Genomic DNA, 17,353 nt, shown 5'->3' on the forward strand with positions numbered 1-17,353 from the left:
TATAGAAGCCTCAGAAACATGCATTTATCTTAACATTTTTTTAAAAAATCAGCAAATTTTTTCGCATGACCTCCATTTTTTATTTTAAAAAGTGTCCTCCATTTGAAAATTTTGTCCTCCATTTGCCCTGGTTTATTTATGTAATTAATTTTTAAAAATTATTTAATTATTTATTTTTTTGGCTTCACCCCCCCCAGTTGTCTGAGGGACAGCAACTCGGCCCCCGGCTCAAAAGGGTTGCCTACCCCTGGTGTAGATGCACCCTATAACCTTTTCCTGTTCATTGGAACCGAACAAATTTTACAGATGTGGTAGCCTCTCAGGATGAGATTATGCCTGCTAATTTTCTGCAAAATAAATGTGCACTTTTTATATACTTTCATGCCTTTAAATTTTTATTATCTTTTTAAAAGGGAAGTATTGATTATGTTTTTACAAATTTCATAAATGGATGAAATTTACAGGGTTAATTGAGACCATGTCTGCCAAGTTTCAGAAGAATATATCCAGAAAGTTTTGTGTAAGAGTAGTCTTTAGATTTTGGTTTCCACTATGGAACATGCTTATTATTCTAGATTTGTGTGGGTTCTTGTTATGAAGACTATATGAAGATTGTAGGCAATCTAAGGCCTGTTACAGACTGCCAAAATAAAGCTGCTTCGGGTCTCTCTGGAGGGATGCTGTTTAAATGATGCATGCATCCTAAGAATCCAGAAGCTGCACCAAAGCTGCACTCCAGTGCTTAGGAATGGAGTGTGGCTTTGGCGCAACCTCCGGACTCTTAGGACCCATGCGTCATTTAAATAGCATACCTCCAAAGAGACCCGAAGCAGCTTTATTTTGGCAGTCTGTAACAGGCCAACGTTTTTTTAAAAAAACCTGCAGCATTTCAGGGGGATGTGTGCAGAGGCAAGAGTTACAATGAGTTAAAAACACCTTGAGGCGTTTAATGTTTTCTGACAACAAATTCATTGAAAGTGCCAGAAGACAGGGTAGATTTCAACATCTCCATTCTTGGGAGACAGAAAGAGCCATAGAGAGGAACTGTGGTACCACAAGCCATGGAGAGGCAATGTGGCTAAACCAAGATAGAGGGAAATTCAGAGAGTTGTGGGCTAATACTGTCATGCACGGAAGTGGTTGGGCAAAAGGGTCAGTAATAAATATTGATTAAAATGTGCTTTTATACCCAAGTATTAATTATCTCCCAGCATAGCCATGGAAACCTACTGGGTGACTTTGGGCAAGCCACTCTCTCTCGCACTCAGAATAAGGCAAAGACAACCTCTGAACAAATCTTGCCAGGAAAACCCTGTGATAGGTTCACCTTAGGGTCTCCATAAGTTGGAAACGACATAAAGATGCACAACAACAACAGTGTTTACCGGTTAGCAGTGATGGTTTCCATGTCAGTGGGGTGATTATTCTTTTCTGAATTTTAGTGTGAAATCCACTAAAATTTATTGTAAAATAGCTATCAAAAATGCTGAATCTATTGAGGGAATAAGGTTCACCAGCTTGGACACCTGTTTTAAAATCCAGACTAAAACTCAAGGTGGATTTACTGTCAAACTCTCAGTTACAATCCATTGACCATTGAACTCAATGATAGTGACATCTGAATAATCATGAACAGGATTTCAGTGCTGGCTGTGCACAGGTTAGGGGCAGCATCTGTTGCATTATACACACACGAAACTGTAAGACAACAAATCATGGATTTTGACATTCACTTTGACTTCAAAGTAATTTCCCTTGGTCCAGATATATTAGAACCAAATTTGGAGATCTCTTGGGATGGGAAGTATAGTATGTACATATTCAGTGATACTTCATTGATAATCATTTCTAGGATTTATTTTAGGGGACTGAAGCCACCGGACCGAACTGTTGTGAGCCCTGGCTCAGCTGATGTCAGACCAACTAACCTGCCTATATCGGAGATATAAACAGTTAATTCTTTTTGGATTGCAGAGCACAGAATCCTTTATCTGAGGGGTTCTGACAGCTGTAGTCCAAAATCTATCTATCTATCTATCTATCTATCTATCTATCTATCTACCACCATGCTTTGGTCTAATGTCATAGCTTATCTAAATAGATGAGATGGTAAACCTTCCTGGTCACATCACATACATGCCCAGCACCTCACTGCATACTGGGGGAATGGGGTTGATGCCCAAGCTGAACTCCTTTTCATTTATCTAATTTTCTGTATGTAGAGGCTTTTTATATATAAAGGAATATCCAATTTAACTAATAACTGATCTGTCCTCTCTAGTGGTCCAATCTAAAAATAGTTTTCTTACCCATGTAAACCAAGACTGCACTCAAATTTTGAGTTGATTCCCACCTCAAATAGCAGCAGACGGAACGGGCTGTTAAATAGATTATACCTAAATAGTTTAATGGTAAATCCATTGAGCACAAAGTAAAAGAGTAAATTGGCAGCACCATCTCACATTCCCATGGATAACTTATTTATAAATCTCTCTGTGATTTATTATTAATCTCCTTATGCAATAATCACTCATGCATATAAACGTGGATTAGCTTTTTTTAAAAAAAATAGATTCTGCTTCATGTTTCTTTACAAAAGAGATGTTTTGACTCTACAACTCAGTTCATCACTGGTTTGAAGATTTTAAAGACATTAAAGTCTGAAATTATGGCGGGGGGATGCAATTTTCATTAGTTCCAGGTTCGTTTATTATTCCATTCCCCCTCCCATTGCTATAAATGCAATTGCAAAAACCATTGCCCTTGATCACTTCAAACATTCCTCAGCCCAGCTCTACTTGTTTTAATTAGGATTAGTTCATAAGAATTCAAGCAATTTCATTTTAAATTAGGAAGGGAGTCCTCAAACAAATAAAAAGAGTATGTGTGAGATACACCCACCCATCCACCCATATATATGGAAAGTTTTTCCCTCTCATCAATATTAATCACCCTCTTATGTTGCAAACATATGTGTGATATGCTCCAATTATTTTCAAAAAAAGTAGGTCACTGCAATTTACTTCAGTTTTCTATATTCCCTGGATCACAGAACATGATCCAATGTATGTTTAACAGTCATGGCAAATTCAGCAATAAAGGGACTTGGTACCAAATGGTTAGTTGAGTGGCTCTGAAGGTTTTCTTTGCCTTCCCTAATGTAATAGCCTATGAAACAAGAGTGTCATGGGGCTGGGGGTTTTATATAGTCTGTGTAATCACAGTGACCTTTTAAAACTTTGCTTATGTTGCAAAAGGACAAGAACTATTTTGGTAGTTGAAGGTCCTGGTACATTACTTGATCCTGAGCTATACTCAATCATAAACTGGAAACTAATATTATGTCTAGTCTATTATTTACCATGCTGCCCATTATACAGTGGGCCAAAATCTCATTTCTTAGGGAGACCTTTTGCGAGGAAGAGCTGGAATGATGTTGCCTAATTTTGTTATGACCTATTGCAATCAAAGTCACTACATTCACTACAGCTATTGACCCATAAAGAGACTTGAACCCATGGTCTTGGCATTGTTAACACTGTGCTGTAACTAACTGACCAATGAAAGCATCTCTTATCAAGGCCTTTACAGCAGATAATTAATGGTAGTCAGGATCAAAAACCTATTTCTTAGTCCAGGAAAAAAGTAGAAATTGCCTAAGTTAGGAGAAGGGTGTAGTCCTCTTGTTATTACAGAAGGGTTTTTTTAAACCTCTGTATTTTGTAAGAAACAGAGATATAGTTTGTGCAAAGAAGATTAATTTTTAAAGAACTGTAGATTTATCGAACATGTTGCACTGGAACCATCTGTAGAGGATTAAGTCAGAGTTCATATTGTATTTACATCACACATTTTTCTTTTTTTCTCTATCTAAAAATTTTATGGGTTGGATTAAGATTTAGCTATACAGAAATCTATTTTAAGCAGCGAAATCTTGAGATTTATGTACTGAGTTTTGAATGGCTCTTGAAAAAGTTAAAAATCATCAAATCAATAAATACAATACAAAGTGTGCACTGCATGATTAATGATAAATATAACATTACATCACACATTATTGTAAAACCAAAATGTCTTTATCAGTCCCTGCTCAAAATTACAGCTTTCTCTCAGATATATGGCCACTGCATGAATGATATATTCACATCCACCCCCATCCTCAACGCACATTATAGATCAGGTTAAATTGCATCTTGTCCCTAACATAACATAATGATGGTCACCTTAAGCCAGTCATAGTCCCTCAGCCAAACTTACTTCACAGAGTTGTTGTTGGTACAAAATGTGGTTGGGGGGAAAGAATCATGTACAACACTTTTAGCTGGAATGAATGAGTTAAGAATGATATATTTGGAGAAGATAATTTCTGTCACAAAGAAATATGTACCTTCCAATGGGCTTTGGGATGTGTCCCTTAAATTATAATCCTGTATTTTGGAGGGGAGTCAGCATGGTACAGTGATTTGAGCATTGGACTACAACTCTGGAGCACTAGAGAACCCTGTGACAGGTTTGCCTTGGGGCCAAATATAGGTAGGCAGTATTTCTCCCAGCATTGGTGCTATACATATTACCATTTCTTTCTTATGGCTGTATGCAGGTCTGACAAATTAGTAAATGAAAACTAAGCCTTAAAGTATAAGGATTATGCAGATCTCAAAAACAAACAAATCTTCAGACAGAACTGAATGGAGAGAGAGAAATATCTCCACATCAGGAATTCTGCAATATTGACACTATTTTAGAGAAATTTGAGGTGAAAGGGAAAATCTAAAATCCATTAAGGCAGAGACAAAACTTTCTTCTAGGGGTATTATAGTACTGTACAAAGGAAATCCTCCAAGGAAAGTCCCCTTTAGTAAGGCTGCTGTGTTTATCTTTTTTGCTTACCTAAAGAAGCAGATGAAGCAACACAGGTTCATTCCAAATCTCTGGTGGCTGTTGGAGCATGTTTTCTTTTCTTTTTCCACTTGCCCTCCTGGGAAAGACAAGATTCCTTCTCCAAGGGCGGGTGTGTGTATGAAGACCCAAGTGCAGAAGACTTTACTGTCAGCTGCAAAACCAGATTTGAAGTTGACTGCAAAGCCACTTTGCAGCTGGCTGTTTAGGAGGGGAAAGGAGAGAGGAAATCCAGGACTCCTTAAAAGAAAGTGAAAAAATGGGAAGGTAATAGACTAGGCATGACTGTTTCTGCCGATCTGTGACTGCTGGGAACTATGAGATGGTTGGGCATTTATTCCACCTTTTTTAAAAAATAAGAATTTACTCAAATTGACAAATTTCTTCGTATGCAGGGAGGAAGGAAGTTGAGGTTTGTTTGTTTTTCAAGAAATGTTGGGAGACAGTAAAACTGGTCAGTTAAGATACCCAGGTCTGGGTTTTGAATGCTTCACTTTTGAAAGTCTAGTGTGTGAGTAAGTGTATACACCTCAACCATTTATGTCAGTTGCCACCTCTTTTTGTTGTCAGGCTCCTTATCCTTAACAGCTATTGTAACACAAGCAAGGCATAGCCTTGTGTATGTGGGGATAGTTGTTGGCTTTCATGATGCAGACAAAGGAAACTTTCAATTCAGTTCATTTATATTAAGAGTCTAACAACATTTACAAATGTTTCCATATATGGGATGAAAAGAACATCACTTTTAAAAAATGGAATGAGGGAGAAAGCGGGATTTTCTATCTATTTTGATCCACACCTGCTTTTTAAATGGAGTCCAGAAAAGTTATCATTTGGACTACAGGTCCCAGAAACTATTAGCTGATGGGGGATTTAAGGAGTTTTAGTACAAAAAAGTCCATGGTCTGCATATTATGTTTCCTGAACTGTCATTCCCTGACACATTTTGTCCCAGCAATTCACACACCGTTAATCTTGGTAAACCTGGGAAGAAGTCATATAATAGTATGACATGTGGACTTCACCGCTTTGCACTGGCTTCCTTCTGAACCTATAGCTACTCAAACTATTTTTTATCAAAAGTAGGCCTGCTCAGTTCAGTAAGATGTTTTGTAATGACAAGTCATATGAACAAGAGAGAAAAAGAGAGAGAGGTTTCTACTAGCTGTCAGAATTGTGCATGATTTGCAGGTTACACATTAGGTTTGATCGGAAGTAGGTCAGTCTCCAGGAATGAGATCTTCTGCTTTTCTTTTCTTACTGCTCAGGTTTTATATTTCACTCATCATTACGGTGTCAGAGTGTGTAGTGTAGCCTCAGGCCTTTATATGAGGCAGCCAGATGTAGTTGATGGTTTTCTACCACTCCCTCTCCAACATCTGTCAGGAACACTGGAATCAGAATACAAAATTGTTCTGAACTCAGAAAGGTACCTGTAATCCTACATGGCAGGATATCTTTTGGGGGATGAAGTAGAGGTATAAGACCACAGGGATAAAAAGACAATATCTTAGAAAGTTCATTTGGCATTGCTTTGGGGGTGCGGTCATTATAGTCTCTACATATATTCAGAACTTGGAAAAGTTAGGTTTTTGGACTACAGTTCCCAGAATCTCCCAGCCAAAAGGGGGGTGAGAAAATTCAGAGGAAATCAGCTACATCTGAGAAGTCAAAAGGACTACTTAAAGATGAGGCTTAAAGTCTGCATTTCTATGGCCTGTTACAGACTGCCAAAATAAAGCTGCTTCGGGTCTCTTTGGAGGTATGCTATTTAAATGATGCATGGGTCCTAAGAGTCCGAAGGTTGCGCCAAAGCCACACTCCATTCCCAAGCACTGGAGTGCAGCTTTGGTGCAGCTTCCGGATTCTTAGGATGTATACATCATTTAAATAGCATGCCTCCAAAAAGACCCGAAGCAGCTTTATTTTGGCAGTCTGTAACAGGCCACAATCTATTTTTTTAAAAAACAATGGGGCATATTTATATGTAGATATGTATAGGATTGCACTGTTTGTCATAGAGCATTTCTATGCATGATTACTTCTGAATTACTAAGTCAGGACTGAAAGCTTGGCAAAAATAGACATTAGATAGCTATGCAGACACACAGAACGCAGTGAGTGATTCAACACCATGTTTTTTAACTGAACAAAACTCTTAAGTTTCCTATAGGCAGGCAACAAATTTCTAGGCTTCACTTAGTTGCTAGACAATATCGTGTCATGTTTGTACCCATGAATATTACTTAGCTTGGTTCTGTACCCTGAATGACCTTTGTTAGAACCAAGTGATACAAAGCCCTAAGAACAAATTAATGCTTTGGAGTGGGCTGAACAACCTCAGCAAGTCAGAGGAGGACAATTTTGTCTCCCTAATACTTGCATTACCAAACTGTAATGACAAACTGCATCAAGAAAAAAGTTCCATTTAAAGCAAGGATTTTGCTAGCTTTAACTGCAGTATAGTAGTTTGCTGCTTGCTTGCTTGCTTGCTTGCTTGCTTGCTTGCTTGCTTGCTTGCTTGCTTGCTTGCTTGCTTGCTTGCTAAATGACTTCCACAATCTTCCTTCTAAATTTGGTACTATGTTTTTATGGTGCTTTTGGAGCCTGGAAAAACAGCATTGAAGTGCCACATCAGGCCCCTGGGCTACAGCATTTCTGCTCCTGCTTTAAATGCACCTTTTCTAGTGTTATCTACTTCTGTCACCATTCCAGTGATCCAAAGGCTGACTGCTGGAATGCAGCCCCCAAGAGCTCCTGAAGCTAAATTTTGCCCTTGGGATGAAAGAGGTTGCCCACCCTTGGAGTGGGAAGAAGTTGTGGTCTCTAATGTAACTGGTACCTTTTACTCCATATGCCTATTCCTTTATCTATACAGTGCCTTTCCCCTACTGGGACTTGAGATGGCTTACAAAACTGAGAGGATTACAAAAAAAAATGCATATGGTTAAAAACATAGAAAAATTTAAAACAGTATTAAACTAACAAAAAAAGTTAAAAGCATTTGAAATATTGCTTTAAAATAAAGATTAAAAGCAATACAATGCCATTTAAAAGTCTTCCTAAAACAATGCATTCCCCGAGGCTTGCTGGAGTATAAAAATTCTTCACCTGTCACCAAAAAGGACTTCTGAGAAGAGAAAGCTCTTCTTGGATCCAGGTTATCCAAACACTTGACTGTTCCGGTGGTTCTCTAACTTCTTACCCTTGTGGCCCCTTTTGCATTGACATGCAGACATTGCACCCCCCTCCCCACTCAACATCGTATATAAAAATATTTTGTTGTTTAATGTGGGTATTCTCATTCACACATTCACGTATATTCATATCTTCACATTTTATAAAGAAATAGCTCTGCTCCTCCTCCCTCAGACAGATGCTCCAAATACCCTCCTTGGCTTTCTCTTCCCCTCCAGGACAGAAAACATTTGGGAAGCAGAGGAGGAGGGATCAGGGCCTCCAAGTCTCATGCCCCCTTGGGCAACTCTCGCACCCTCACCTGGGGATCCTGCCCCACCATTTGAGAACCACTGGGCTATTCTAGCAACATCCAGTATGACCATCCAAGAAATTCCAGGTGTTCTGGATTTCTGGGCAAGTGGCCATGGCTTGTTGATACTTCTCCACAGGGCTTCATGTCAGAAGAGACTTTGATTCCCAGTTCTCAAAATAATTCCAACCAGTGAAATTTTCTACAGATCAAGAGGAGAATGGAAGATTAGCTACTCAGCACCTAGGAACCCCAATTCCTGCAACGACCATGGAAACTAAGTTGTCAGTGCAGTTGGAACTGCGGTGGGAATGAGGGCTATCATCAGTCTCACACTGATGAATCCAAGCCCGAGGACAGTAAAGCCTGCCCCCACAGTTTCTTTAAACCTCTTTTATATTTAACATCTCGGATTTAACAGCCCAAAATTATGGGAAATGAAATCCAAAATCTGGAGGACCAAAGGTTGGAGAGAAAAGAGAAGAAGAGTTTGGATATAGTTTGGAAAAAGACATGAGAAAACCTGTTGGGATGGAAAATACTAACTCCAGATGGAAGAATTATAGAATCATAGAATCATAGAGTTGGAAGAGACCACAAGGGCCATCCAGTCCAACCTCCTGCCATGCAGGAACTCTCAATCAAAGCATCCCCAGCAGATGGCCATCCAGCCTCTGCTTAAAGACCTCCAAGGAAGGAGATTCCACTAAACTCCAAGGAAGTGTGTTCCACTGTCGATCAGCCCTACTTACAGTAAGTTCCTCGTAATGTTGAGGCAGAATCTCTTTTCCTTTAGCTTGCATCTATTGTTCCAGGTCCTAGTCTCTGGAGCAGCAGAAAACAAGCTTGCTCCCTCCCCAGTATGACATCCCTTCAAATATTTAAACAGGGCTATCATATCACCTCTTAACCTTATCTTCTCTAGGCTAAATATCCCCAGCTCCCTAAGTTGTTCCTCATAGAGCATGGTTTTCAGACTCTTCACCATTTTGGTTGCCCTCCTTTGGACACACTCCAGTTTCTCCACATCCTTTTAAAATTGTGGTGCCCAGAACTGGACACAATATTCCAGGTGGGGCCTGACCAATTAGGTGCTGGGAAAGCCTTTTGAAATGAATAATGTCATAGAGAATGGACGAGTTTGCAGATCAGAAGAATAATAAAAGGGGAAAAGATTGATTACTGGGGACAACCTACGCAGGAAGAAGACATAGAAAACGATAAAGCACCTAGGATTATTGAGACTATCTGAGTTTTTTTGCCTTGAGGGAATTAGCTTGTTCAATGGGTGAAATTCTATAAAAAAACATTGTATTAAATATAAACAATTATAAGGGTAAAGTAAAAGCTGTGTCTTATTTGTTTTGAATAATATGTATGGTCTTTTATTACATGATGTATGATTTGTTAAACATAAATTAGTGTGCAAGGATGCTTCTCAATAATATTAAATGTTTGGAAAGGGATTTTAAAATGTGATAAGTTGGAGAGAGAGATAAGAAAGGAATTTAAGGATTTTAAGATATAAGGTATTTATGCTGTAGTTCTGGAAAATAATAAAATGTAATCTGTAGGGAGAGATATTTGGAAGAGATTAGAAGACTAGATAATTGGATAGTTGGAAGAGATTCAAAGACAAAATGTTTATTAGAGTTAGAATATTCCTTTGAATAAATGTGATAAACATAAAGATTATTAACCCATCACAGGCTTTTTGTAGAATTAAAAATATGTTTTAAAGCATTTAGACTCATTTATTATTAAGTAGACTGTATAGAGAGGAGGACACCTGGGATACACCTGAGTGGTAACAATGGCTTATATGTTTATAAATGATGAAAAGAAGATGAGAAGTCTTTTATCTTTATCATTTTCTTACTCCTATCTCTTTTTTTACTATCAATCTGTTTTTCTTTTCTTTTTCTAATATTTAATTGTATATTTATTTATTTTATACATCTGGAAAATCAAAGAAGTAGTAGTAGTAGTAATAGTAGTAGTAGTTCCAGATGTTTTTGAAAGAGAAACCCTGGCTTGCTGGAGACTGTAAAGTTTATTGTCCTTGTACAAGTGATGGATGTACACATGGCACAAACTTGGGATTTGCCAGACCCCTAACAGAACACAAATACAAATAAATACATCACAATTCAAAAACATACACACAAACAGTTTGGATAACTGCTGTTTGGTGTTTTCTTCAGAGTGAAGCTTAGCAGCTGTGCTGTCCTGCCTCACAGCTTTCAAACATGATTAAACACACAGCACACAAAAACCCTACATCACCCATCTCATTTCTCTTATATGATGTAAACCCCAAAAGGTGAAGGGAATTAAAACATGGGCCATTCGTTCTGTTGGTATCCAGAGAGGAGAATCTCTGTGCAACCGGATGGTTAAGTGAGCATTTCATTTCAGTTACTTATTTATAACAGTTTACTGAACTTCACAAGTTTCTCCATAACCTTGATGAGGACAGCTTGAGCTTGTTGTTGCTGTTGCTGCTGTTTAAATGAATGTGGGAAAAACTGCAAATATATATCACTCTAGACCCAGTGGTCTAAATGGCTGGAACACAAAAGCGTAGAAAGATGTTTTGTATACTGAATCAAGTCATTTGTCCAATTAATTCCTAAATTGTCACCTCTGACTTGCAGTTGCTGTCCAGGGTTTCAGGCAGAATCATTTGCTAGCCTTATTTGCATATTACCTGGTGCTCTTCCATCCAGGTATTAATCATATCCAACCTGGCAGACAAGAGTCTTTCCTAGCTGTGCCAAAAAATCTTGGTATTATCCAGTGGCCTCCTCATCTCTATCCAGTTCCAACCCTGCTAAGCATCTGAAATCAGAAGAGTCTGGATGTTTCCAGGATAGTTTGATTTACTCTTAAAAATCTGAATCCTTGTGTTTTCAACCATGTTCATGCTGAATTGGGGTGCACACTGCTTTTTCTTGTAAGATGGTCCTCCTCTTTAATACTTGCATAGCAGGTAAGTACACCATGGGCCTCAAAATAGCTGTGCATATTTGAACTGGGCTGAGGTGAGTGGTAGCAAGCAGTTCATTTCCAGTCTGTTTTCTGAGAATATATTAAAAATTGCATTTTTTTTCCTACTAAGGAAATAAGAACTTGTGGGTTTTTAAAAAAAAAAAATGAATGAATGAATGAGGAAGAAAGATAAAGAGACAGATTTTCTCTCACAGCTGCCTAACAGGAGCTTAAACAGCTGCTCAGAGCAAATTTCCAAAGAGTGGGCTTTGCATTATACAAATTTAAATATGGCTTCTATTTACTACTGTATCTATGGTAACTATCAGGGAGGAGTAAATTTCAGGCACTCCATCTCACCGACTCAGGCTCAGATCATATTGGAGTGTGTGTGTGCATGCATGTGTGCATGTAGACATACATGTATACATACAGTTTTAATTACCCAGGATATGTGTGTGTGTGTGTGTGTGTGTGTGTGGAGTGGGTTAATTTGAATTGTTTTGAGAGACGGTGCAGGGTTGTGATTTGAGTGCTGGACTAGGATTCTAGGAGATGAGGGTTCAAATCCCCACTTAACTATGGAAAACCCATTGGGCAATTCATGCTCACTCAGCCTCAGAGGAGGGCAATGGCAAACGTCTGAATAAACTTTGCCAAGAAAGGATAGAGTCACCATAAGTTGGAGTCAACCTCAAGCACCTAATAATAACAACAGATTATTTCTAATTAAAAGTGATAAAATACAACAGAGGATCAAAGCCTTTTAGTTTCTGAATTGCCCTTTATGTTCTGGGGCAGTTGTGCGCGCAACTTACTTTGTACAGTAAAGCACATTAATATGTTTTGTGTTGTGTTTCTCTAAATTACCAGTGTGGAAAGTGTTCCCAAAAAATGATGGGGTGTGACTATCTCTTGTGTTTAAGTAGCTCAAGTAGAAGGTGACACATTCTGTAAATATTTTTTTAAAGCCAAGATGTCATACAGATGCAACAGATGTGTCACGATGGCAAACTTCTTGTCAATTCTCATGTGCTGTCAGGGTGAGAAGAATGGATTGTAGAGAAAGTGCCAAAAATTGCTGAGAATATGACAGTATGCAAGGGAGGAAATTGCACAGGGATCTTTCTTCAATTGTGGTTTACCCTATATCTTGACAGACAACAGAGCTATCATCACTGAAAGGCTGCATTGTACATCTGGGAGTATTTCCCAAAAACCTAAAGGTCACCGATAGGTTAGATATATTTGAGTGGCATAGAGATATAGATAAATGGGATTCCTTATTTGTAGTAACAGATAGGCAAACTATTGGAAAGGAAACTGTTATGCAATCTCTGTTCATAATAGGGAAGTATCTGTGTTTTCTGTTTGACAATTTAGTGAAGTTTGCTTGTTTGCATTACAGAACAGGTACTTCTCCACTGGGGCATGCACTATATGAAATGATCTACTCATCACTATTAGGCAGCTTCCCAAAGCCATATGTTTCTGCTTCCAAATGAAGAATTATTTGTTGGTCTATTTATTTTCTTGATCACCAGGCTAGTCAATTACCCCTAATGATCTAAGTGGTTTTAATGAAATATTGTATTGTTTTAGCATTCTTCTATTGTTCTGTTACTTGATTTTATTGTACCGAATGGGCTTTAATATTACAATATGGCAATAGTAATACACTTTGCAATATTTTGAATGAGAGATACTTGGAAGATGCCTAAATAAATATTTTAAAAATATTTATTGAATGCCCTTCCCTCGGAGATTTTGGAAGGCTCATTCCCCTACTGTCTTCCGTTCTTAAAATGGGCATGGGGGTCAAAAAATAGGGAAATAACTCCATACGCCCTTAAGAACTGTGAGAGAGCATTCTTCCATTGTTTTAACTCTTAGTGGCTACTAGGGGACACTGAGGGAATGCCAAAAGTGATCTTAGAGTCACATGCAACCATTATATTGTACTTTCCCCATCCTTTCATTATTACCTTCCAGTTTCATAATCCCATCTCATTCATTGGACAGTTTGCTATGATATTATTCTAGTGCAAACAATATCGCATTTGTGAACACATAGCTGATTTATTGGGGGGAGGATAGGTTCCAGTTTTGCATCAAGTTACATAACAAGTTATGAAACTGATTGGACACACCTTGTGCAAGGGTAGTGTGATAAGAGATTACAAGAACAAATATTCCACCATTTGCACACCTGAAATAACTGAGTGAGCTGCACTACTTTTTTCCATTAAAGTTATATTGGATTTAGGTCATAGACATCTATACTACTTCTTTAGACAAAGCAGTGAAGAGATGGTACAGGTGAGTGGATGGAGGAATAGGGAAGAAGTTATCCTGGTTATCTAATTATGTAGTACTGATTCCAAGTATCAGAGTCATTATTCTTCACCAAATTATGAAATATATGTAGCTAATCCAGTCCAGAGTTAAGTAGTTATTTGTGATTCAACCCTTTGGGTCCAAAACACACTATAGAATTAATCTAGTTTGAGACCACTTTAAATAAATTCTGGATTCCCTAGCACTGAGCCAGGGCAGTTAAAGAGATCGCAAACTGGATTATTTTTGCTGTGTGTTTTGGACTTAAGTGGGGGGCCTCAGTTTCTCAGTCTTGAAGGTACTCCCGTGATTAATGTAAAGTCAAGTTGAGAATAATGAAAGTTTTGTCAAGGCCTAATTAGATCCTTCAGCTTTGATATTCCCAGCATAATCCCCTTGTTGTCCAAAATACAATATGTAAGAGAGATAAAGGAGCTAATCTGTATCTCAATAATTCCCAAGCGTGGGTACTCAGATGTTCCTGAACTTCAACTCCCAGATTCCCAATAAATATGGCAAATGGTCAGCAACTTCTAGAATCCTAGGTTTAGGAACCACTGATCTATATTATCAGAGAACAGAGGTATGGCAGCAGGGTGTTTTTCCAGGGCATGACTGTTGGGGCATGATCTGAGTGGTTTTAATGAAATATTGAATTGTTTTTGCATTCTTCTATTGTTCTGTTATTTAATTGTATTGTACTGGATGGGCTTTAATATTACAATATGACAATATTAACACAGTTTGCAGTATTTTGACTGAGAGATGCCTGAAGGATGCCTAAATAAATAAATATTATAAAAATAATTATTAAATGCCCCCCAGGAGACTTAGGAGGGCTCATTCCCCCACAGTCTTCCAGTCTTAAAATGGGGGTGCGGGTCAAAAAGTAGGGATGGCCTCCCACATTACTGAATAGGCTTTGAGTTATATTCACATGCACCCAAGACAGCCAAATGCCCATTATCGAGTTCTCCAAAATGGGCCTGTCATTTATATCCTCTGCCTCAGGCACCCAAATGTGACGGGCTATTTTTCTGCAGATGGTTGGAGCAGCTGAGCCATCCAATATACCATCCAGTATATTGAGGAGGCTGGGAAAATGTCCAGTGTCACCAGCCAACCAGGTCTGTGAGAGAAAGAGGAACATTATGTCATTAAACAGGCTTGGGCTCCCACTGAACAAGTGGCATGGCTGTAAAGTGGCTGTTTGGAGACCAATGTTTTCTTGTTTTAAAAGGCATAGTTTTCTCCCTCAGCCAGTTTGTTGGCAAGTCATTTGACAGCAAAGTCATAACAGATGGGCTTTAAATTGCTGCTAACCATTCTGTTGAAAACTGCCACAGGCTTTACAGTGGAATGGCAAGGCTTAAAATGAAGATGGGATTAATCGCATGTTTCCCTTCTCTACAAAAGCCAATACTTCATGTGCAAAATAAGCAATAAATGGCAAACTTTAGACAATTAATTCTGCAGTTCTGTGTATACTTACTTTGATGCAAATCTCACTGAATTAGTGATATCTTTGACTACCATGCTTAGCATAGCACTGACAAATATTTTTTTGTAAAATGCAATGTATTATTTGGGTTTAATTGGTTTAATTGATTAATGCATCAACTGAACTTTGATTTGACACAACTTAAATTAGCAAAAATTAAATAGAGGAGAGGTAACCCCCTCAATTCTTGACTCTTTTCACAGGCTATGAAGATGTCCTTCTCATCTTTGATTTGTTTTAGGTACTTGTGAGGATGAAAGTTCTTCCTACATATTTGCAGTGTAGATGCTGACTAAGGGATTCTGGGTGTAGTTATAATGCCCCCCAAATAATGTTTCTATATTTTGTTCTCCTGGGCTCTATGGTATCGTCATCAAGCCAAATCATAGTAAGGGAAGGAAGCATTGTCCTCATTTTGCTTTGGTTTCATGAGGGCATCACGCTTATTAAGGAAAGCATGTTATTGACTTCCTAGCAAGTGACATTTTCTGTGGTAAGTGAATACTGGGCAATGCCAAACCATTGGTACTGGCCCAGTCAGATCTGCAGGACAACTGATACAGTGACTTCATTGGAAACAATTATGAAAATTATTTCAATTATCCATGGAGACTTTTCAATCTGTAAATAAAAATAAACCACTCAGTTGTCTAATCTGAAAGCTCTTTTTCTCTGGGTGTCCACCTGTGGATTATGTGAGAACCAAAGAGCCATAGTTATGACACTTTGTGAACATAACAGTGGAGAAAGGAGACTTGCCCACATTTCTGAAGTTTCTGGCCATAATGTTATCTCTGTTTGCCTAGACTGCATGGTACATTTATCTACATAAGTACATACCAGAATAAGTGTGATATACCATGGCAGATGTAAGAAAAGAAACATATTGCTTGAATCAATTCAAACACTTGCTTTGCTCACATATCAGAATCAAGAACAAAGCATACCAGTTACTAGGGATGCAACAAGGACTGTGAATTGAATACTACACTGATAATTCAGCATTCAGCTTTTGGAAAGCCTCCCAAATAATAAGTGTAAGAATATTATTAAGTACCTTACCAGGGAAGAAAAAGGAAACCAGGTCAGAAAGTTTATGCACAACAGCTCCTCTGTTATCTGAGTTTCTCACTTCTAAATTGTGGTCATGCACAAATGCTTCTTGCTGGGGAGTATGATGGCTCTTTATAATCTGAAGTTTTTCCTTGCCCTCTGTTTGAAGTTTCTGCTGGACTTCCCAGTAATAAAATGTGGCTTTAAGTCAATGGAGAGCATGATGCAGATTTAAGCCAATACATGCAGATGTTTGTATATTCACTTGCTTCTCCTTTTTAAGAAGAATAACAAGATTTTTCTAAACAGAATAAAGCTTTCAGTGGCTGCTCTCAGGCTGTGGAATTCCCTTCCAACTGAGGCTAGGCTGACCCCTGCCCTGTTGCCTTACTGCCAAAAAGCAAGGACCTTTTTAATCATCTTTTCATTTGAGAATCAGAGGGACTTGTAATGCAGGAAGTGAGTGCTGTATATTTTTTAGAAAAGGGTTATGGGTTATGGATATGATTTAGGCAAATTGGTGTACATAAACAATTCTCTCTCTGTGTGTGTGTATATATATACTGCAATAACATTAATAATTTTCAATATAATTTTCAATGTGCTTTTAAAATTTAATTCAATTGTATTTTAATATTATAATTTCTTTCATTAGTATAGCTTTGTTTTGTTTTTTATTTGTAGCTAGGCTTTAAAAAGTACTTCTTTGTGAGTTGCTCTAAATCCCACTTAGTCACAGTGGGTTTATAATCATAAAATACATACTATATATACACACGTGTTTGTGTGTGTGATGTGTGCCTTCAAGTCATTTCCAGCTTATGGAGACCTTAAGGCGAGCCTATCAACGTACATTTGTACAGATATCTGAATTGTTGCAGATCCATCTCAGAATTGCAGGCAGGCAGATGAACAATCCTGTGGAAATAAAAGGAAGTTTGTCAATCATCCCTGCCTACAACTATTCCAACAGAACATCACAAATCACCATCTGCAAGCTGACCAATATGCAGGAGAAGGATTTTGGATCAGAGTAGCAGCTACACTCCAGTACCTGAGATGAAACTGATTTTCATGTAGGT

The 17,353-nt window shown here is 38.2% G+C and overlaps 2 long non-coding RNA genes across 2 annotated transcripts in view; one reads left to right on the forward strand and one right to left on the reverse strand.

Annotated features, from left to right (window-relative positions):
* The window catches only part of LOC121926654, a 36,956-nt gene extending 31,917 nt beyond the window's left edge, over positions 1 to 5,039 (reverse strand). Inside the window, exon 1 of the long non-coding RNA XR_006103052.1 lies at positions 4,891 to 5,039. This is a non-coding gene — a long non-coding RNA (uncharacterized LOC121926654). The remainder of the gene's footprint in view (positions 1 to 4,890) is intronic.
* The window catches only part of LOC121926655, a 122,687-nt gene that overhangs the window by 59,108 nt on the left and 46,226 nt on the right, over positions 1 to 17,353 (forward strand). The window lies entirely within an intron of this gene.

This window comes from Sceloporus undulatus, chromosome 3, assembly GCF_019175285.1.
Source record: "Sceloporus undulatus isolate JIND9_A2432 ecotype Alabama chromosome 3, SceUnd_v1.1, whole genome shotgun sequence".
Lineage (NCBI taxonomy): Eukaryota > Metazoa > Chordata > Lepidosauria > Squamata > Phrynosomatidae > Sceloporus > Sceloporus undulatus.